Source organism: Ochotona princeps, chromosome 17, assembly GCF_030435755.1.
Source record: "Ochotona princeps isolate mOchPri1 chromosome 17, mOchPri1.hap1, whole genome shotgun sequence".
Taxonomy (NCBI): Eukaryota; Metazoa; Chordata; class Mammalia; order Lagomorpha; family Ochotonidae; genus Ochotona; species Ochotona princeps.
In genome coordinates, this window is record NC_080848.1 from 26,405,437 (window position 1) to 26,428,764 (window position 23,328).

At 50.2% G+C, this 23,328-nt stretch overlaps 1 protein-coding gene across 14 annotated transcripts in view; it reads left to right on the forward strand.

Annotated features, from left to right (window-relative positions):
• The window catches only part of MSI2 (musashi RNA binding protein 2), a 364,778-nt gene that overhangs the window by 262,821 nt on the left and 78,629 nt on the right, over window positions 1-23,328 (forward strand). The window lies entirely within an intron of this gene.

A 23,328-nucleotide genomic window follows, 5' to 3' on the forward strand; every position in this document is an offset into this window, starting at 1 on the left:
TCAATTACCAACTGTATTTAGCTTGGTTTGCCTGCCGTAACTCATTTCCCCTTCCTCCAAGATCTGCAGGGAAGATGTAATGTAATGTTGGAGTAGTGACATCTAATTATTTCCCCAGGACATCAGTTAGAAATGCAAGAATATGTCTTCCTTGAGGTGGACAGATGGGGGCTCGGATAGGGGGGAGGGACTGCAATGAGACAGAACACATCTGTGCCAGTCTCAATCTCATGAGTGGGAAGGGAGCTCAGGCCAAGGTGTGACATCATAGCCTCCTGGTCCCTGGACATAGACTCCCGGGGCCCTTGAGGGACAGAGGTTATGGGAGTGATTTCTCAAGTGCAGTGATGGCAGGATGACAAGTTGCCTCTAAGTAAGTTTTAGTAGCCCTCAGGACTGGCAGAGGTGGGTAGCTTCCAGAGCTGTTTTTATTCCTTTCACTGGTACCTTTAACACATTGTACACTGTAGGAAGTATTTGACATGCCCAACTGTGATGGTCTGAGATCTTCCCAACAATACTGTACAAGGAAGAAGAAACTAAATTAGCATCTACAGTGAGCCTCCCAAATTAATCTGTGTGCAACGTGTGGCCTTCATCTGATGTTGACTGAGTCCACTGTCATGGCCACCTTCAGAAGTGGATGTGTGGTTTCCCTGTTTCACAGGTGCAGAGACTAAGGCTTGGGAGGGTGGAAGGACTTGTCTGAGATTGCACCCAATAATAGCATCCCTCATCCCTGCCTGCAGGGCAGACACATTGAGAAGAGAGTGACGGGATGGCAGATGATGCACCCAGCAACACCTTCCTGGGAGCATTAGGGTGGGGGCAGCTGGTCCATGTTGGGGTAGTGGGCCTGCTGGAGCTTGTGCTGCACTGTGCATTCAGAAAAATTCCTCAGGAGCTGGAAGCCTTTTCCATTATGTCCCATTGGAGTCTTCAGGCCTGGCCCAGGACCCACACCCTGTCCTACTCCTGAAGACCCTGATGAGAGGTGTCTTTAGGATGAATTCAGCAGTGACCCCCACCAGCTCACTTCTACATCAGTGTGCAATGTCATCTGGGAAAGTCAGGTTCCCCAGAGAGAATCCAGGAACTGGCTCACTGGAGGGATGGCCGGTCCCCTGCAGCCTGGGCTGGGATGGCCCCCTACATTTGTCCTTTACAAGATACTTTCTAAGTGAGCAGAAGTCCTAGGGTATCTCTTGGGGGGTAAGAGTCCCTGATTTCCTGATTAAAGAGGGAGAGCAGCCCCAATTTTGATCGCAGTTCATGGGGAGAAACAGCAGAATTGCTTTCCTGGGCACTGGCATTTCCTTCCAGTTGTTAGGACCATACCAAGGTGGTTCAGCTAGCAGATTGTCAGTACTCCCAAAAGTACCATGTGCCTGGGCTGGCTGTGCCCTCCCACCTGGCCTCTTGGATCGTGGGAGCAGCACCTGGCATCATACTCCCTTTCCATTTTCTGAGAGTGCTCAGGCTGGAGCTTCCCTGCCACTGGCCTGGGGAGCTGACAGAATTGTGAAGGAGCGACTCTAGTGGGAAGGCCTTGCTGGGATTCCAGAGAGGATCTCCTGGCACTCAGCTTCAGCATGGTCGGCGCCTCCATATTACACCTGTCCAGCAGGGCCGTCTGCAGTCACCATGCAGCCATCCAGGGGAAGACGTGCTAAAAATGGCCCTGAGAAAGTCTTTTTCAAAACACAGTTAATGATCCAAAGTTACAGTGTCTCTGCAGCAACAGAGACAGTAGGTTCCCGTTTGGGGCGCTGCAGTGAGGGCCCTGTGTGCTGGAGTGAGTGACAGGGTGGGAACAGGAGCCTTCACACTCCCCCAATGACTTTGAACTCTTGAGGAGCCTAGTGTTCGTGTCAGGCCCAGCTGCTACATGGAGTTGGTGGAGATACTTGTTCCTGTGGATATCAGAAACCACACTCTGGGTTACGTGCTCTTGCCCACTGGCCTTTCTGGGGTCCAGGCCAGCCCCTTAGGTTGGTGTTGTGAAGCACCAGCCAGTGTTAAAAGCAGGGCTACTGAAAAGGGACAGATCTGCCCAGTGCTTCTCACTAGGCCTCATGTGTGTTGGGGTGGTTGGACATTATTTTATCACTGCCCTTTCTACACTTAGAAGTATGAATGGAAGATTATGTAATGGCCCAATTGGGCATCAACAGCAGTCAAATAGCCTAATAGCTCAGGCTGTGTGCTATGTGCCTGAGAGGAAACTTTGGTGCTCTTGAGGGCAGCATTGGGAAGGTGAAGGCCAGGGAAATAAGAAAGCTCAGGAGGTGGGTGCTCTGGCGTCCTTGCTTATCAGCCCTCTCTCCCCTGGACTTCACAATGCAAACCAGCTGCAGCACCTTTGTGGCACAAACTTTGCTGGTTGTGATCAGCTGGACAGGGGGAGAGGAAGGAGGGGGCTGGCCTTAGGGGAAGATGAGAACAGCTGGGCAGCAAGGTGGCTCTGGCTGTGGCCTTCCAGCGTTTCTCAGCCCTGCTCACTGCCATGCTTTGTTCTAGTGGTAAGCGCACACTGTCCCTCTGAAAACTGATAAGTCAAGCAGTGGGGAACAGAAACCACAGGGACTGACAGAGCCAGCAGCCCCAAGGATGCCTGTTCCTGTACCATGCGCCTGCTCCCATCCCCACCCCAGGCAGCCGATGTGCACCAGACAGCTGAAGCCACTGGACATCTGGAGAGGTCTGACTACAGTGATCCCAGGGGTCAGCATCCTCACAGGTGGCTCCTGCTCCTCTTCCGGGGTGGGGCCATGAAGCAGGGGCAGGTGCCTCAGACGTGATCCAGGCCACTCTCTTGATACAACTCCTTAGCAATGATCGCTTGGTGAGGTGTAACCTCCATTCTTGAGCATAGTGCCATGTGTTTTCGGAGGGTCCCTGGCTGCCTGGATTTGTGCTCAGAACCCACCCTACTAACAGGTTTTAAAGTGGAGGGTTGGGACTGGAGACGAGGCATGGAGAAAACAGCTGATGATTGCTGTTTGCGTTCTCTCGCTGCAGTAGCCAGCGGGAACATCTACACTGTTCAGAAGTGACTCATTGGGTAAAGACATCTTTGTGAGGTGCCCTGCGCTCTGGCTTCTCTCACATTCCTTGGGGGGGCAATACTTGCTCTCTTAAAATTGTTGATGGAGGCGGGCAGAGTGCTTGTGGCTATGCCCCTCCTCTGGAACTGCAAGGATAGGGGACTAGCAGAATCCTGTGTCCCATCATGGAATCCTAGAAGGCACAGGGGTTGCTTTGAAGTCGCAAAGGGATTTACAGTGTTTGCTTCATAGGCATGGTCTGGAAGTTGCTCTACACTCTTGATCTCCCCACCTCAAAACCCCTGTGTTTGGGGAGAAGAATGGTTGAGAGGCAAGGAGTCTAGTACCAGGCTGCTCACCTGCAGAAATGCTAGTTCTCACTCTTCACTCTGAGTCCTCTTAGGCTGTTACGGAACTCCTTAGCATCAGACTCATTAGCAGCAGAGTGGAAGAACCATGGCTGCTGCCTCTTGGATTGCTAAGAGCAGCCACGGAGATGTGGCCAATATAAGATCTCAACAGACAGTTGCTACTTGCACCAGCACATGGGCAGGTTGGCTTGAGTCACCTGATCCCTCCCAGGAACTTCCTTGTAGGGCTGTTTGATGATCACCCCAGGAAAGGAGGTAGATCAGTTTTACCCCAGTGCAAACTGGCTGTGAGGAAATAAAGTGCACTGTCTTGCTGGACAATATTGGTGGCTCTGCAGAGTCCACTAAGTGATACAGCAAGGCAGAGGAAGCACAACCCGAGGTGGCAGCAGGTGGCCAGGTGGAAGCATGTTGTCTAGTCTTGCCCACCTGCTTCAAACACAGTGTTCTGGGGCAACTTTGTCTGGATCCCAGCCTTTAAGGCAGGCCCTGAGGCTCACACAGATGCTCATCCCTGCTGACCAGCAGGCATAGCATGCCCACACGGTATAGACCAGTTACCCCATATAGGTCAGACTTTCCCTTCCCCTCCTGACCTTGCAAACCAACAGAATGAACTGTGCCCAGTTACTTCTTTGGTCTTCTGGGCCCCTTCCTGGGGAGGAGCCTGTGCTAATGAGGCAGCATGGATGGGAAGTTGGCACAGAAGCAGGAGAGCTGTGGGGATGACAGCAAGATAGGAACCTGCAACCTGGTGCATGTCCTGGGGGCAACTTATGTGACCCATCTGGAAGTAACCATTTATCCAGAGAGGGGCTGACCTATGTGTTTCATTGGAATCTTGGAGCCCTGGAAGATATCTTCCTAAGAGTGAGCAGCACCCCCATTTGAAAAATACGGAAGGACAGGTCCAGTGCTGTGGTGTAGCAGATTAGGCCACTGCCTGCAGTACAGACATCCAGTGTGAGTGCCAGTTCAAGTTTCAACTGCTCCACTTCTGACCCAGCTCCCTACTAAAGCATCTGGGAAACCAGTGAAAGATGGCCCAAGTCCTGATAAAGCTCCTGGCTCCAATGTGGCCTAGTGCCAGCCATTGTGGTCATTTGGGGAGTGAACAAACAGGTGAAAGACTCTCTCTTTCCTTCTCTAACTCTGCTTTTCAAACAAATTAATTAATCTTACAAAAAAAAAGAAGGAAAAAAATTGAGGAAACATTCCTGGAGAAGGTTGGTTGCATCATTATTTCTATTTGCAGTTTGGGAACCTAACAGGCATGCATTCAAATCCCAGCTTTACCCATGTAATGTACATGTGACCGACTTAACCCCTCTGAGCCTTGATTTCCTTCTCTCTGAAGCAGAGATGAAAATAATTCTTCAGATTGTGATTGCTATAGAGTAAGCCAAGAAGCATGTTAGGAATGCCCAGCAAACAGCAGCTATTGTTTTCTCATCTATCCATCTATCCACTGCCCATCTGTCTGCTAATCTAGCCATCTTCACAGCCATACATCACCTCCCCACCCACCCACCCACCCACATATACATACATACATCATCTGTCCATGTATCCATCTGTCTATCCAACCAGTAAACAGTAATTGAGTCCTTTGCTATGCCCAGTCCCGTGCAGCCCCAGAAGTTCAGAAACAGATCCTGACCTGAAAGTATGTGTGTCTTGAAACATCCATCAGGTCACAACACCCAGACTTGGAGGCTTCCCTTCTTGTGGGTCCTCTGCACCTAGAGGGGACTTTCTTTTCCTGGGTTCACTGATCCCAAGCTTGCCCCGACCCTGCCCTGGATGTGTCTGCATAGTCCTCCTGGGATCAGGGCTCTTGTTCTGTGTTACAGTAGGGGCAGAGCTGTACATCACACCCTTTCTTAGAGCTGTGCTGGCACGGTGGGTGACAGTGAATGTGCCACTGCTGTCCATGTTGTCAGCCAGCTCTCTGGCAGGAAGAAGAGGGTCATCTTCTGAAAGTATTGTATTGGAGAAAGAATACACGTGTTCTTATTTTCAACAGTGTAAAAAGTGTAGTCACTTCAAGCACCGACAGACAGCCTGGTTCAGATCCTCAGGGCCTATGCTAATGGATGGATCTGTCTTGCTGTGTGAATTTCATAGGACCTGTTTCATACCAGTCAGTGGCTACAGCCTTAGAAGCTTATAGTGCTTGAAATGTTCCTCGTGATGGCTGTTACAGAAAGATGTGTTCCTCTTCAGCCCAGTGCTTGGGGACGTTTTACCTTATGCTGGGCACTTGACCAGCATTCACTTAACTGGCCTTTTCTGTGCCCCGTGAGGTAGGGACCCTTTTTGCAGGTAAGAAAGCAGAGTAAGAGCACTCACCCAAGGTCCCTGGCTAGTTCACATGGAGCTAGGGAGAGTCCAGATTCCGGGACTGGCTCAGAACCCACAGTCCTCCACCCAACATTGCACCACCAGCTGTCACAAAAACAGCCTGATGTTGATAAAAGCCCAACCCATGTCTGAAGATCTCCAGGCCTTACTGATTGACCTGTGGCCCTCCAGAATGCAACACATCACTAGTGTGCATGTGAGTGACACTCCCACACATACAACCCCTTTGCACAGATGATCCCTGCCCCCAAAGTGGACATTTTGTGTTTTCCATTCTTCTCCCTCTATTCTGTCTCTGTCACCTTCCCCAAGGATGCTATATTGAAGAGTTTGCAAAAAAAAAAAAAATCCTATTTTCTACGCTATAACATGCTCAGTTGAGCAGGCTACCTGAGCTAGGGAAGACCACCTATGATGTACCTAACGGTTCCCAGCACTGATTAGTGAGCAGGACACCCTTTCTGGCCATTCCCCTCCCCGCCGTGTCTGGCTGCACAGCCAACCCCATTACATTCAGCACATAAAGGCCCTGTGTCCAGGCTACACATCCCCTCTGCCTGTGGTCAGCATGGTGCTGTGTGTTGTGGATTTTTTCCTGCCCTGGGGCAAGTGGCTCAGTTTGAGGACAGTGGTAATTAAGAACAGCCTGGAAGCTAACGTATTTACAGACCAAGAGAGGTACCTGGTGACCAGGTGTCATGCAGCTCTTATGAGCTTGCTGGCAGGCTGTGGCTTGTGCCCCTTGCCCCCTGCTCCAGGCCCTCTTCCTTTATCATCTGGGGGCTTTCTGCATGTGTGGCCCCTACTACCACTGGGGGGCCACTTTGAGGAACCCGGGCCTTGGTGAGTCTGAGCAGAGTGAGCTGGAGGCCACTTGCAAGCTCAAAAGGTTGAGATGATGGTGATGGCCAAGGCCTGAGGTTAGAGCCTGCTAAAGGCCATCTTGACCCATCTCCTTAGGGCTCCACAGTCCATGTTACAGCCTCCATCCTGGAGGGGCATCCCAGGGAGCCCCTACCATAACACAAGACCACTTAGCATTTGCCCAAAGCAGGTAGCTAGCCCATGCCTGACTGCCTGATTGCTCCATTTCTTGGGACACTAAGACCCAGAGAGATGGCCACTTGCTGGACACCACACAGTGTGCATACAGGGGTAGTCTGCCCTGAGAGCAAGGCCCCTGCTGTTGAGCTGTGCCATCCTTTTGGTTCCTGGAAGCTGTGTCTCCTTGCATAGGGCAACACTCGTATGTATGGACAGGTGGATGGCACCCACGAAAAAGGAAGCCATCCCATGATCTCCGATGTGTTCCTCTCTCCTCCTCCTCACCTTGGTGCAGCCAGCCTGGCTGCTTTTTTGCCAACTTGTTTGCCTGTCCCTCTCTCTCCAAGGACAGGGACCATTATAAAGATGAGACCCTTTGATTCCTACTCCTTGGGACCAGCCCTGTGCCTGGCACCTCATCCAGCCTCAGCAGATGGCTGCTAGGCAGGTGCATTCGCCCAAGCAGCTCTGTGGAGCAGTGGCTTCTGTGTCCATGTGGGTTTCACAGGAGAGGAGGGGAAGGCTCTTGAGGCAGATGTCCCCTTCTTACTATTCTCCTCCTTCTTGGGTTCCCTGGGTTTGGTGAAAATTGGCTGCAGTCGTGAGATATCCCTGTTGCCTCCTAAATAACATCTGTTTGCTTTCCCAGAGAGAGTAGCAATTTTCGATGAGTGAAAAGAAGTGAAAATGCCTTCCCTTCATTCAGCTGCCTGCACAGGGCAGCTGGGGCACTTGGGCAGATGCCTAAAGCTTTCCTCACGAAACAGAGAAATCAGGTTCCGTGTGAAGCCAGAAGATTGGCAGATAGGGTTCCAGGTGGAGCAGCCTTGTGGGTGTTCTGGTTCAGAGGAGAGGGAAGTGGCCCCGAGAAACCTTCACACCCGGGACCTGTGGACTGCTCTGGCCTTGGGGGAGGAGTCCTCGTCTCAGGGAACAAGACGAATCTCTGATGTGGAAGCAAACACAGCAGAGTGATGCATACTTGAAACTTAATGCAAGTTAATTCCTTCTGGCACAGCTCCAGATATCTTGATTAAATGGCCTGTGAAGTGCTGAGATATCATGATAATGTACGCTTTACATTTGATTATATAATCAATTATGTTTCTCCTAATAAAACACAAAGTGAGCCCAAAAAGCTTTGAGAGGGCTGTGCCACATGGCAAATAAAATCTGAAAGTAAGCCAGCCCTCAGTGCCCTGCCTGGGACACAGCATCGCAGGCACCAGAGCTGGGCATCTGCCAGTTTCATCAGAGCCACCATCACCAGAGCTCACGATACCTGTGTTTCTGGCAGGCAGGCACAGAATGGGCTATCATCTCAAGGCACAGAAAACAGCACGGTATTACCCTTTGATGCATAAATGGCTTTATTTGCCCCGTAACTGAGCGAATGGGGATTTGGCTCATTTCACGAAGCTCATGGTGTGGAAGTGAGAAAAGAACTCTCACGCAGCCCGGCTTGCCCTGGAGGCTGCTACGGATCTGGTCCTGGCGCCGGTTGGTTTATGAAACAATGAGAGGAGCAGCGTTGGGAGGTGCGCTGGGGGCCTGGAGCAGCCAATTAGGCGAGCCGCTGGGTGGCTTTCTCTGGCTGCCTCTGCAGCAGCTGCACCCGCTGGGCAGGTGGCAAGACTTAATAGAAGGGCATGCTCAGACCCATTCTTAGAAGGAGCACGGAGAAAAGACCCAAGGCTGCCTCCGATCAATCCCCAGAGGGTGACAGTGTTCCAAGGACACTTGCCTATAGCAGGGAACCAGGGAGGCGTGGAGGACAGCAACTCGTTCATGTTAGTGGACATGAGGGTTTGTTGCAAACAGAGCGTTGTGTCCCGCAGACAGGCTGCTGCGCAGTTTTGTTTCCGTTTAAAACATTGCTATCAACCAGTTGGAATATAAGCCTAGAGTATCGCAGGGAGTAATCTAATTAGTATGAAGTCAATTCAGTCGCTCCTTTTGTATCTCGTGATTAAATAAGTGGGGAAAATGGCTTGAAAATTAGGTGCTAGAACGACCCAATTACATTTCTGTAGCTTTTTGTATTCAATTTCATAAACAATTTTGCTCTTCGCTGGTTAATCAGTGAATGCCTTTTTCCAGTTTGAAAAGCACTTTTGAAATTATAATGCAATTAAATTGTGTGTGGATGTTCTGGCATAGTGAGTGTGAAAGCCGGGGGCTTGGCAGGCCGCCATGTCGTACCTTGACTGTAATGAGTCCCCGGGCTGGCAGCTTGCAAGTGTCATTCATAATAGTGTCCGTGCTGGGCCACTGTAAAGTACGGCTGCCTTAACCAGCAGTTTACCTGCCGCTACCAGCCCCTCACGTAAGGGCATGAGTGCCTCATGCAGCTGGTTTGAACCTGAAGGGCAGAGACCACACCCCCTCCTGTGGTATGCTGACACATTGGAGAGTTGGGCATCTTCCTGAAGGGTGAAGCCTCAGGGTGATCTACTCACTTGTGCCCCACAGAGGGTGGCTTGACCGTGTGCTCCTGCTCACAGCTGGTATCACCCTCTTCTCCATCCATAGTTTTTAGTAGATTAGGGGATGGGAAAAGGAAGAGAGAGCAGATGGTTCTAACCTCTTGTTGTGTGCCGAGCATATAGCCAAGTATCTTCCCTAAACCCTTATGGGTCACCTTGCAAGAGATGCATTGATACCAAGAGTCCCGAGCCTCCTGAGTGTTGGCTGTGAGACTGAAATCTGAGTTTAGCTAAGTCTACAGCCTGAATCCTTCTGGCACCTGCCACAGCAGGACTCACTGAAATGAGGGCTGGAGTGCTGAGGGCAGAGTGTGATTTACGCTTGATGCTGTATGTGAAGGGCAAGCTGGGAGTGCTTTAGACCAGCTCGTGCGCTTGCGCGCGCGCTCTCTCTCTCTCTCTCTCTCTCACACACACACACACACACACCAATCTTGTTTGATCCTTTTTCCATTCCTTTAGATATCTGAATGTGAATTGGGATGGCCAATCATATCTGGCAACACAACATAAAACAGTGGCCAGCCCTAGGTTGGGAGGAAGAAAAGCCACAGGGGGAACAGTGACTGTGGCTTAGTCTGCAGGCTGAAATCCCTTTCCAGTGTGATATTCTTGCCCCAGTCAGCAGCCAAGACACCCTGGTCATGACACCTGTCAAGGTGGACTCGTAAATGCTTCCTAGCAGGAGGCAGGCAAATCCTTCTAGGACTTTCCTGGTGACTTTAAATGGCTCAGCTCTTGACAATTAACACCCAGCTCCAGCTTTTAGTCCCCCTTCCTCACTGTTGATGCTTTCTCCTGACAGAGCCCTTCACAGTAAACCGAGTTTGCTGGAAATGAGTGTTACTCAGTTCCTAGAGGGTCCTTTTTGGCACATTCCATCTTCTCACTTGTGACCAAAGGGGAGTTCCTGCAGCCGGGTTATCGTAATGCCTGCTGAGTGGCACTGACAGGCTTTTTGCCAAGGCGGGCCTCTGGGAGGCCAGCGGACCGTGAGGGTGTTCATTGGTGAGAAGAGAGGTCGGGCAGTAGGAAGGAGTAGTGCACCTGGGCCTGGGAGGCGGAGGGTGAAATCTATTGAGCTATTTTGGACTTGGGAAGACTGATGTGGCAGCCTCCTTTTAAAAATGCTTTGGCTAGGGCCCGGCGGCGTGGCCTAGCGGCTAAAGTCCTTGCCTTGAACGCCCCGGGATCCCATATGGGCGCCAGTTCTAATCCCGGCAGCTCCACTTCCCATCCAGCTCCCTGCTTGTGGCCTGGGAAGGCAGTCAAGGACGGCCCAAAGCCTTGGGACCCTGCACCCACGTGGGAGACCCGGAAGAGGTTCCTGGTTCCCGGCATCGGATCGGCACGCATCGGCCCGTTGCGGCTCACTTGGGGAGTGAAACATCGGATGGAAGATCTTCCTCTCTGTCTCTCCTCCTCTCTGTATATCCGGCTTTGCAATAATAATAAAATCTTTAAAAAAAAAATGCTTTGGCTACATGCCTGGGAACTCTTGGGTCAGGTGCAACATCTGTTTTGCAGTAAAGCTCAGCAAAGCTCGGGTGGGGACCATGGATTAGAGAGAGGAGAGTAGATGGGGCTCCTGGGACGATACTTAAATTGAGCTGGGAAGCATGTTAGTAACTGCTAGCATGTGCTTCTAATCATGCACTTACCAGATGTTCCTACAGTGGAGAGTGGAGGGGCCTTGCCCGAGAATTCCCTGATGGGGAACCAGTAGTTTCTCATTGGAATAGAACTCCAGTATCTTGCCAGGTATTTGCTGCTTCCTAGAACATCTGGAGGGAGGATGGCAGGAGAGACACCTCTGTCCCCTGTCTGGAGTCTTGGAGTCAGCTGCCCTGCTGGACATCCTGGCCATGAAAAGAGCTTTGCAAGTCCTCTGGAAGTGACCCCTCCCTGACCCAGCCCAGCTTTGAATTCCCAAGGCTGAGTCTGAGGCCCCAAAATAAGTGTGCCTGGGCTACGCAGACTCCTGCTTCTAGACACCAGCAGGAATTTTCAAGCTGCTCCAGGGAAAGAGCAAGAGGAATTGGAAAAGGACAGATTCACTCCTGACCTAATCTCTGGTCCAAAATGAAAGGTACAAAATGTCTGTGAGGACACTGGCCATCCTAAACCAGTGAACTTCCTGGAAATTCCATGAGGGTGGAGCCATCCTGCCATTGGGTCTCCATCCTGTGTGTATGGCAAGGTGATTCTCCTGGCAAAATTAACCAGAAATTCAGTTGGTGAAGAACTCCAAGGTGCAGAGCAGGACCTTGTGACAGCAGCACAGGTGCCACTGTTTGTGTCCTTGGGTGTCTATTATCCGGCTGGATGCCCATCCTCCTGAAGGACTCAGGTAGGGAACCAGGAAAAGGAAGGATGTGAGCCAGGCCTGGCCTGAGTTGGAGTGTTGTCCTCAACATGAACAGGAACCAGGCAAACTTAAAGGACCCCACAGGGTACTGGGAGATGGATTGTTACACAGCCATTACAACAATGATGACAGTGAGGCTTTAAATGGCATTGGAAATGCTGATAATGTAATAGTGCATGAACAGAGCTACGAAACTGGCTTGTACTATGAATCAGGAGGATCACCTGGTGACCTTTTCGTGTCAGTGCCCAAGCCAAGCCCAGGCACTTGGTACATCTGAGTCTCTGTGGGTGGGGCCTGGGCAGACCTGCCTTGTAGCCTGTGTGATGCAGGCCAAGCTGAAAGTGGTCACAGAAAAGCATCGGTGTGAAATAAGAGACAGTCTCCAAACTGCAGCTGCTGGTTTTTCTCCAGTGGAGAAGTTTTGGGGGGAGCACATGGTCAAGTCTGCCTGAATTGTTGTTTTGTTTTGTTTTGTTTTGTTTTTTTCAAGATTCAGCAAGGGGGCCTGGAAACCTCAATGAGAAGGAGGCCCTGCTGCTAGAGACCATTAGGTCCTACACTGAAGCCGCTTTTCCCTCCCTCTGCACCCGGCCGTGGGAGTCTGGGTTTTGAGATGTAAGCTGATACTGTCAGCAGTGAGGCCATGATACCTATTCACAAGTTTATCAGAAGTACAAACCACCTGTGTGTCGCCCCATTGCCTGGGCTCCTGTGGGTGTGACCTGTGTGCATGATCACCAGGGCCTATAGTTCATGAGCCAAACATGCCCAGAGCAGCCCCTAGAAGGGCAGAATTGCCCATAGGCTGATGGGCAAGTGCATGAGGCGTAGCTGCCTGCGTTGTCCTTGTGGGGGACAAGGACCGACTCTGTTACCTCCTCCCCTGCAGATTTGGACAAAGCCCAAGCTCCAGGGTGGAGTCGTGCCTTCCACCTGCTCTGGTCGGTGGCTCTGCCCACTGACTGCTAGAGCCAAGAGCAGGAACATGCAGTCAGCCATCATCAGCTGCCTCGTTGACGCATGGGGTCCAGCTCAGTGCTTCTGAACAGAGCAACAGGATGCCAAGAGCAGCTCTAATCTCATGCTGTGGTGGCCTTGACTAGCAGTCAGGCTCTCTCCCAGCCCTGACATCATTCTGTCACTGAGCTCTGAAGAGCCAGACAGGGAACATTAGCCTACACCTGTCACTGCAGGAAGAGGGGCAGGCCGTGCCCAACAAAGGAGAGAATTAGTGTACAGCCAGCCTCTGCCCACCTGTTCCATCTTCTCCCTCACCTTCTCAGCCAAGTGGCCTGACCATGGTTTATAAGCAGAAGAGGAGAAATGAGTTCCTCTCTGCAGAACTTGCACCCCACCCAGGACCTGAGGGGCCACTCTAGTGGCCTCTGGGTGGGAGGCTATCTCTGGCAGAGCCAAGCGGTTACTTCACTGGCCTTGACTTCTTGTGCCTCTGGATGCAGGGTATGTGTTGAGAGGCAAGGCCAGCCTCTGCCTCTTGTCATTGTCTTTGGATTCTCAGTGTGACCCAAATCAAGGGTCACCCAGTCTGTGCCTCAGTTCCCTCTTAGGCTAGCATAGGTATTGTAAGCCCTTTTGAGATAATCTCATTGGATGATTATAAGGATGAAGTGAAATAACCTGCGGGAACACTTCTGGAATGACAGTGGCAAAAAGAAATAATAATAGTAATTATAATAATGACACACGGAGAGCGTATCTCAGACCCCCGGCTTCCAGTTGGGCAGATGAACAGCCTACACTGAATGGGAAGGTCAATGCCTGCCTCAGCTGAGTGCCTTGGGGCCCTGAAAATCGGAGCAGCGCTCCACAACCCCTTTCTGTGTGTGTCACTTCCCACCAGGTCCTCCTCTGCCCACACCTAGCCTGCAGGCATCCAGAGTAGAGTGCTCTGTAATCATTCTGATGGGTGGTCAGCGAGGGAAAGGCTGGAAAGTGACTTGGGAGCTCTGAAGAGCAAATTGGCAGATTGTAGCAGGTATCAGGTCTTCTGTGCTGCAGAGGTCTTCAAGCCAGAGCTTGCTGGGAAGTGGCAAAGGATTTGGCTTGAGTGAGGGGGAATGTCGCAGGTTTGGATGAGGATTCAGAGGTTTAGTCAGCAAAGCTATTTAGGTCCCAGTGAGTCTAACTGTGAGGATTATTTTGAGCTTCACCCTGTTCCGGAAACATTGAGTTCACTAAGCAAGATGGTATTTGGCGCCAGCAGCCTGGAAAAGAGCAAGGACTTGCCACAGGAGCCTGCAGGCTTAGAGGACTTTGCAGAGCCTTGGAGACCAAGGCTGGTACCCAACAGTGTTTCTGGGCTGTGATCTTGTAATTCTAGCTTCTTGCTTTTGAGAGACCAATCTGTTTACCCTTTTCCTTAAGGAAATCTGTCCTGAATTAGAGCTGTTCTGTGGTTTCTGATTTGTCCATTTTGATACCTTGAGGTATGACTGATTCAACCTCAGGTACTACCCTGCACATCAGTGGGTGCTAAACCAATATTGGCTGAATCAGTGGAAGCTAGCACTTCATGGTAATAGAGGCCTGCTTGTCCTGGAGGCTGCACCCACTAGCCCCAGGCTTGGAGCTGGGCTTGCCTCCTGGACATCAGTGTGGAACCACACTGTTATAGCACCTGCTCCCCTGCCGCCCTGAGTGAGGAGAGACTGGATTTAGGTTCCTATTATAAACTCTATTTTTAACTTATCCAGGAACTGGATAAGGTGGCTGTGACATCGGCCTTGGATCACTGGCATTCTCATGGAATTGCCATGCCAGCATAAGTGTGCCTGGAATCGCAGTCTGAGGACTCCAGATGGGAACAGTGGCCTAGGACGAAGAATGGACAGGACCTCTCCAACCAACCTCACTCACACATCCAATGAAAGGCCAAGGCAATCTCCTGGACACCTCTACATTGGTGTAGGGAGTTAGTAGTGACCACTGTTGCCATCTGCACTTAGCTTCCAGCATTGTTTACTCTTTTCTATGATAATCTTGGTTTATGGTTCACAAATGCATTGATCTTTCTGGCAACTTCGTGAAGCAATAATATTATGATAACAGTAGGTAATGATAGTGTTAATAACTAGCAACTTGTATGTATCGATCCCTTAGCATGAGTCATGCTCTGTGCAAAGTACTCCCTTACATTGTCTTATTAATAAGACAGGGAGAAAGGATGTTACTATGATTTCTATTTTTCAGATTCGCTTACTCATTGGACCAATTTTGATAGGTTATAATATCTAGGCACAAGGAATTCAGCAGTGAACCAGGCAAACTGAAATCTGAGCCCCTTGAAGGTCCTGAGGGCTATTCAGGGTCATCATCAAGCCACAGAGTCAGGACCATGATCAGTTCACCCTCACCCCAGGTCCTCTGTACATGCTGGGACACCACCCTTACCAGCAAGGATGGTCAATCAGTCACTGCTCCCACCCTTGTCTGGCTGCATGTCCAGATCTGTATTATGGCTGAGCCTTCCATTCTGCTTGCCCTTCTGGGGACTGATGGAGAAGAAAGCCCAGGCTTTAGGATCAGACAACCCTGGGCTGGCAACCCACCTCAGTGACTCAGTGATGGAGAGGCCATGGCAAGGGATTTCCTCCTCCTTGTTTGTGAAAATGGGATAATGTTACCTGCCCCTGAGTGCTGGAAGGACTAGAGTTCATGCAGAGGAATGATCTCTAGGTAGGACTCGTGCTTGGGATTGGTGATGGTTGCACAGTTGCTGGTGCTGCTGCTGCTAATGATGATGCAAGGGAAAGGGACAACTGGGTGGGGAAGGAAAATTGGCTCATCCTGGAGGAGAGCACATCAGGAGGTGGCCCTGCCCTGCCTTAGGGAGCCAGGATTTGGCAGGCTTGGGTTGGGAGATACTCTTCAGCCCCAGTACTCAAATCCTCCATCCTAGCCCCAGGCAAACTGAATGGCCAAGGTCTTACTTCGTTCCTGGCACTTTTCCAGCTTGTGCTGAGGCCTGCACCATTGTCACTTCTTCCCCATCACTGTTAGGTTATGCCCCTTTATAAGCCAATGAAACAAAATAAGCAGGTCCATTAGACCTTGGGGCTGGCAGCTCACCAGGAGCTAGGAACCAGAATGCACAGCCATCGCTCATCTGCTAAACTGGTACAACTCTCAGAAAGACAGCCGTCCATGGACTGGGGCCCAGCAGCCAGGTTAAGAACATTGTTCTGGGTCCTCTCTCCCTAGAGGTGAGTCTCCATGCTGGAAATAGACTGGATGTGCCAAACAGGACATGGTGTCCTGGGTGCAGGCATGGCAGGAGGGCGTGGATGAAGGTTCCCTCTCTCCCTACATAGTCCCTGCTAGAGTTCAGTGGAGCTTCTGCCCTCCATCCTAGAAGGTGAACTGTAAACTAGCTCTCACTCCTCAACACTGTCTTGTCCTTTTTAAAAATCCCAGCTAGAGGGCCCGGTGTGATAGCCTAATGGCTAAAGTCCTTGCCTTGCAAGCACCAGGATCCCATGTGGGTGCCAATTAGTATCTCAGCTGTTCCACTTCCCTTCCAGCTCTCTGCTTGTGGCCTAGGAAAGCAGTAGAAGATGGCCCAAAGGCTCAGGACTCTGCACCCTGCATGGGAGACCCGTAGGAGGCTCCTGGCTTTGGATCAGCTTAGCTCTGGCCATTGCGGCCACTTGGGGAGTGAACCAATGGATGGAAGATCTTTCTCTGTCTCTTCTTCTCTTTGTAATTCTGACTTTCCAATAAAAAATATTTAATACAATCTTTTAAAAAAAATAGTATTAGCTGAAGTAGTTTCCTGTTCAATGATACCACTTCCTCCAATGGCAGCTAGTTCCTGGAGAGACAGGAATTTGGAGCCCCAAGGCATGGTCTGGCTGGTGGTTTCTGCAGCGGCCTTACACCCTGTTATTATGGTAGAAGTGGCAGGACCAAAGTTGACTTCGCATGGTGAGACCATGCAGTGGGAACAGAGCAGATTCACTGCAGTTTCATCTTTGAGCTGCCACGTGGCATTGCCTGGCTCTTGTCACTGGACAAATGGGAACTTTACAAGCCTGTGCACATGGTGTTTCCTGAGGAGGAAAGTGGCTTAATGTGGCCAGACCCCTGCCGGTGACTTCCCTCCTGCTCTTTCTGAGTGTTACTCTTCTGCATCTCAGCTCTCCAGCCAAGCAGATTCTGCTGCCAGGACCAGGCTCTGGGTGGAAATTGGAAAAGGAGGCGCTGGGGTACTGAGAAGGGAGCACAAGGTCATTGTCTCTGTTTTAGATTTGGTTTGGTCCTCACTGCCTCTAGTCATCCCTAATTTGGTCTTTGACAGAGAAAATGGTTTGTATGTGAGGGAGAGGAGACTGAAAGTTGTCTTGCAAAGTGATTTATTGCTGGCTATTTCCTGGGCAGCGCTCTGCCGGATGCTGGTGGAGGTTATGGCAGCTCGTGGTGACCAGGCTGGCCGTGCGCTTACTGTGTTCCTCCACACCAGCCACTGGGGCTGTTGAAGGTAGAGCCTTCTTACTCTGCATGTATCCTGAAGATTCAGCATACAGTCAATATCCAATTAATGCCTCTCATATAAATGTTTGCCATAGTTCCTAAGACCAAAGTGAGTATTGCCGTTATAATCGAAAAATCCTGACTGAAGTCTATATTTTAAAGCAAAGTGAAGCACTGGGCTTGTGATTGATCCTACACTTTCTTAAAGGCAAGCAGGTGACAGAGCTGCTGAGAAAGCCACCAGGGGCTGCCCCACAGGGAGCTTCAGTCCAGTCTTGGTTACTCAGTATTGCTCAGACCCCATGTGCCATATCCTACTTATTGGGGCATCCAGTGTTTGGAGGGATGCTGGCAACGTGGGCCTTCTCATCAGAGGCTGTCTCCTGGTTACAGCAGATGTTTTTCGAAGCAGCAGGAGAGATGATAGTATGATCCGAGACAGCTGTGTCAGCTCTTGCAGCTCTTGAAGGGCTGCTTGTCTGCCTGTTGAAGACCATGAGTGACACAACTGAGAGGGAAGCCAGGGCTGGAAGGAAGAACTCAGCAACGCCTCAAGAAGCCCATCTCTGTTTATTTACTTGAAAGGCAGAGTGCATTACCAGGAAGCTAATTGGAAACACAGAGTTGCCCGGTCTTGAACTAGTCCCTGTTCTATGGGATGCAGGTGTCCCAAGCAGCAGCTTAGTGGGCTGTACCATAGCACCCACCCCAATAAACCAACCTCTTAAACTCGTTGTCTTTATGGAACAGCATGGGACTTTGAGAGGCAGGACCAGTGCAGCCCTGCAAACCCCATGTGTCTCCAGATTAAAGGGGGAAAAAAGCTCACCCTGGCCTTCACCGTCTCATTGCAGACTGGTGGGGACCAATTAAGAACTTTCTAGGAGAGTTCTTTGGAGATGATCTTGTTAAGCCTGGTCCCTCAAGCAGCTGCTGGCTTCGTTACCAGTTATTTACCACCATATTTGATAGGTGACAGACAAGCTGGAGAAAAGCAGAAAACAAAAAACAAATAATGATTTGAAAATTACCCCCAAATCCTTAGAGATGGTAGGAGGAGGTGCTGCCTGCTGCAGATGATTAACAGAAGAAAGCTCTTCTTGGAGTCTTGATGTAAGCCCAGAGGGAAAGTAGATTTTTATTTAAAGAAGAGGGTTATAACCTAAGCTGCAGCAATTACATAGCGGAAGGGGCCTCTTGAATCCTGTGGCCTCCTGTGTCGGTGTGAGCAACTGTCACTGTGTCCCAGTTCCCTCCCTTGTGTTCACAGTAGGCCACTGGCCCCTCCAGAGATGGCAGGAATAACATCTCTTTTCTCACCTGCCACCTCCAAGCAAAGCACTGGAAAAAATAGTGAGGAGTTCCTAGCCGTGAGGGCCCAGCATCTCCTGCCCCGCAAGCCCACTCCTCCCATGTTGAGAAATCCCATTATTCGGGAGAATGATTGTGAAGCTGCAGCGCATGGCACTGACCTGTGGGCTGCTGCCTTGGCCCTCGTACAGGTCCCCTTGTCTCTCTGTAGGGAAGACGAATATCTGTATATTAAAGCTTTAAGAACCTATAAATCTGAGTTGATTCTCTGCCTATGACAACCCAGCTCTCGCCCACAAGGCTTGACATGATCCAAGGGGTTTACAGGTGTCTGAGAGCTTCTCAGAAGCAAATGAGAGCGCTGTTAGGGGATGCGTGAAATGGCCTTGTTTGTTCTGGGGAAGCTCATCTGCGGATTATCTGTCCTCTGCTCCAGCCACCGTCTGTCTGCAGGCACAGGTCTTGGGGGTGGGTACTGGCCACAGGAAGGAGCTGCCTGGCTGGACAGCTCCCACCAGACTGGCCTCTCTGCTTGAGAGGTGGCAGCATGCGAGACCAGGTATCAACCCCAACTGTTTGCTTTTGCAGACAGCTTGGAGCTAGTTGGAGCTAGGAGGTATACCCAGGAGACCAGGAGAGGAGGCAGGAGACAGAGACGAGGGAGGGTCTCACCAAGGTTGAGAGGCAACTATTTGCCTGTAGCCAAACAGGGGTGAGAGCTGGGAAGGCTCCTAACAAGAGCTTGGGGACTTGCTAAGCTGTGTCCCCAAGCAGGGAGAGGGAAAAGGCATGGGCAGAGGTCGGAATGATTGGCTCCCTTGCTGCTTGGCACCAGACCAGTGCTGTGCTTCAAAATCAAGGTTCATAAGCATGAAGCAATAACAAATCATCATTGGAAACCCCCCAGGAGGGGTGGGTGGGTGGAGGCATAGGGTCTGTACCCCTCCTCTCAGATAAACCTATCTTCTCAGCTCAAATACCTTTGTTCCCATAGTAAATGGAGAATGGCAGGGAGGGGATTGCGTCTCAGAAACTTGCCGTATTGTTCATCTGTTATTAGGCAGAGGTCTCAGCACCAGGCTGGCCGCTCACACGTGTCCCTGTGAGCTCGGGATGGAATTTGGCATCGTGAATAAAAACCGCTGTCAACATGCATCGGTTTCAGAACATTAGAGCATATGGTATGTGATTATCTGTATTGTCAAGTGCAATAAAGTGAATTTGGATACAATAAAGAATGTAATATTTTAGAAATTCGGTAATAAACTAAGGAGAGAATGACAGCTGAGGTTCCTCAAGGCCCCATACACAAAGAAACTGAAGTTCGTGGACTCTGCGGTCACGACAAGGCTATCCACACACCAGAATTCTCCTGCAGGGCAAAGATCCACAGGCTCTTGACTGCCTTTTCTAGACAGCGTCGAGATGGTCTGCTCCTGGCTTTGATGGTGGGAGGAGGTGGTGGACACCTGGTATTGAGGTGTGCCTTGGGCAGCAGGAGCAGCCAGCTGCAGGCCAGGGGAGCACTCCTCCTCCCCACATCCCACCCGACCTCCCCTTCTGATGGAGGGCAAAGGAGGTACCCCAGAGCGCAAAGCCCCTGAGCAGCTCCCACTGAAGGGCAGCTGTTTTCAGTAGGTTTCGCCCCACAGGATTAGCCTTCAGATGGTTTCAGCAAATCACAAGGAGTGAGGAAAACAAGCCTCCAGGGAAGTTCGCATGCATCTGCGTCCAATCTAAAGCAGGAACTGTGCTATGCTTCCAATACACCTCCTTTAAATGCTCTAGTACTGTGACAGGATCACTGTAACCATCCAGTTTTATGGATGCACAAACTGAGGCACAAGCTCAAAGCCCAGGCTCTTCCCAATTACAAACCTCTTCATAGACAAGAAACCTCTTCACCATCACAGTACACAAATAACCCACAGTTCAGAAGGCCCATTCCAAGCAACCTTCTAGATTCTAGGTACCCAGAGCCTGGCAAGAATATTCCAAAAGAAAATACAACCAGCTGACCCACTCTCTTCTTTCTAAAGGCTGGTCTGTGTTTCTTATTGTTTTGGACTTTGCCATAACCGTTTATATGCTTCCTGGCTCCGGCAGGGTAAACCCATTGGTCACCACCTTGCTTAGTTTTGTGCTGGCCCTGTCTTCCTCTGGGAAGGGTCACCACCCAGCTGAAAATGTATTGATGAAGGAGAGGTGCAAACTACATTTCATGCATCTCTACCCAGGGCTTTGCCTGGTTCCCAGGCTTACAACTTCAGGACTTGTGCCAGCTTTCCTGGGGCCCTCAGTTGCCCCTCACTCCTGCCCTATCCATGCTTCACTCTAGCCTGCTGTGGTTCCTGTAGTCCCAGCTTCAAGTGCTGGTCTTGCTGGCTGCCCAGCCAGGTGGCCTATTCCATTATTGAGTTTGCAAAACTGGGAGCATCATCATCAGGACTAGCTTAAGTAATTGGGCAGTTAGTGTAAATGCAAATAGCATATGCAAATAACAATAAAGTAAGGACACTGAGTATGTTTCCTGCCTGTATGCCTCAGTAATTGCTGGAACAGGGTGGGGGAGAGGTCTGAATAAACCCCTGTGGCCTAGGTTCCCATGGCAATAAAGGGGTGACTCCAAACACAGCATCCTGGTCGCTTGGCTCTGGCACGTGGGGTAGACCCACTGAGCCAATAGCACTGCTGTCACCATTTGTGGATCACGAAGCTATCTGGACGTCTCTGCTCATAGCTCACTGACTGCAGGCAACATTGGGCACAAAATCCTTACCTACACATGACTTCTTTGTGTAGGCATGATGACAGGAGTTCAGGCCATTTCCTGGACGCTTCATAGATGAGGTCAGCATCCCTAGTCCTGCTGTGTAAGAGAGACGCAGGGCCAGGGAGGTAGGCGGTTTGCAGTCCTGCAGCCAGAAGAGCAGCACACCCAGGATTTCTGCCATATCTTCAGATTGGAGGCTGGGACCTCCTAGGGCTCCCCAAGTCTGCCTGGTCCGCCTTCAGAGGGGATGTGTCATTTTCTCTTCAGAGATACCCTGAGTCCCTGGCTGTGACTCTCACTGCGTGCTCTGAACCTGCCCAGGGGCAGAGGGTGAACCCCCAGGAAGCTTTCTGGTTTGTTTCAAATCCACAGGTTTCCCACCCCCCACCGGCCCCTGTGACAGCACCCCACCCCCAAACCCATGGAAGAGCTGGTGAAATTGAACCAACTGCTCCTAATGATCTGTGAATGTATTAATCCTTCTTTCTGTTAATTAACAATATGATAAAACCGGCATTTCCAAAGTCGGCGCTTAACACATGTTTTAGCAATTATGTACTTAGTGTTTTGGATTCAGAATGCTAATAGAATAAAATTTTAATGAAGATACAATGTTATGAATATGGCATTGAGAGGAGCGCAGGTATGGCTGTTGTTAATGTGCTAAAGGATGGGGCTTTAGTTTGAAATATGAATCCCACAGTCTGTGCCACTCAGCCTGGGAGACCCAGAAAGTTCTGGAATTGGTTTTTGCTTAGGTCCCATGAGTTTGCCATCATAACCCTTTCTGGGTGAAGAGAGGGGTCATCAGATAACCAATCCTGGAGAGACCTCCTCCCCCCATTCCCAGGCATCCACTCATCTCTGTGACTGTGAGGTGGCCTCAGAACTAGAGTACATGGCACCGTTCATATTCCCCCAACCCTGTAAAAAATTAACAAATAAATCGGCATGCATCCCCTTTTAGCTCTTTAATTTTCAACTTATGTCCTTATACTTGTTATTAAATCATGCATATTATAAATCCTACAAAAACAAGGGTATAGTAGAATAGATTTTAAACAAGCTCTATTTGGACATTCATTTGGTAACGGTAAATGTTTATAGTAAGAGCAAGGTGGTCGAGCTTTTACAGGTTGGATTCTGAGTTTTGCTTATCTGGATTCTTGGCTTTAACAGCCAGCATCCCTGAAAAAATGCTCCCCCCGAGATCGCCAGAGTGCAGCCGGGAAGCACGCTCACTGGGCTGACTAAATCATGGTAATAATTTTTGAATTCCATCCTCCAATTATGCAAAAGATTTTGTTGAAATTCAGCTTGTAAATTTCCATCTTCCCTGATGTCAATCAGTCCTTCATGCAAACTAATCAAGTGTTGCATTTTGCTATTTTTCACAAAGGGGTTCAAAATCCAGTGAAATGTTTCACGTTTTTTTCTTTAAAAAAAAAAAAGTGAGTCTTTACAGTTCTGCCTCTGTTTTAAAAGTTTGCCCAGACGAGAGCTTTTGTAGGTGACCCAGTTCTAGTGTGTTAAGCAGCAGAATCACCTCTAACAATAGAAATGTTTTCCAAAGGTTTGTTTTCAAAGTGCTGGCACTGCAGCACTAACCAGTTTCTGTTGAAAAACAGGTTTTCCTCCTGCTCGCTGGGCTACTCTCTGTTCCATGGAACCACATCACAGCGGCAGGGGGTGCGGAGGGGGCTGAGGTGACTGGTGGGGTGTCTTGGAGAGCAAGAGTCTCAGTCAGCCACTTCCTTTGGGTGGCAGGTGCTACCGTCATAACTGGAGTTTCAGCCTACGTTTTCTTTGGAGTGTGTTCACATGTGTCTGGGCTGGTCATATAACCGGTATGTCCATGGAATGATTACAAGAGAAGCAGCCCCCAGTCCCAGCTGTACTTCAATCAAGTGACCAGATAAGGCTCCCCTCTGGCTTTAGCCCCATCATCACATCACCTGTCTGCCTGCTTTCCAGACGGGCATCTCTCTGATGCTGATATGTGAGGGCTTCGGGATCATTCAATCCATGTGTTAAATATGGACTTAAATATGTAGGTATTAGGGGAGCACAA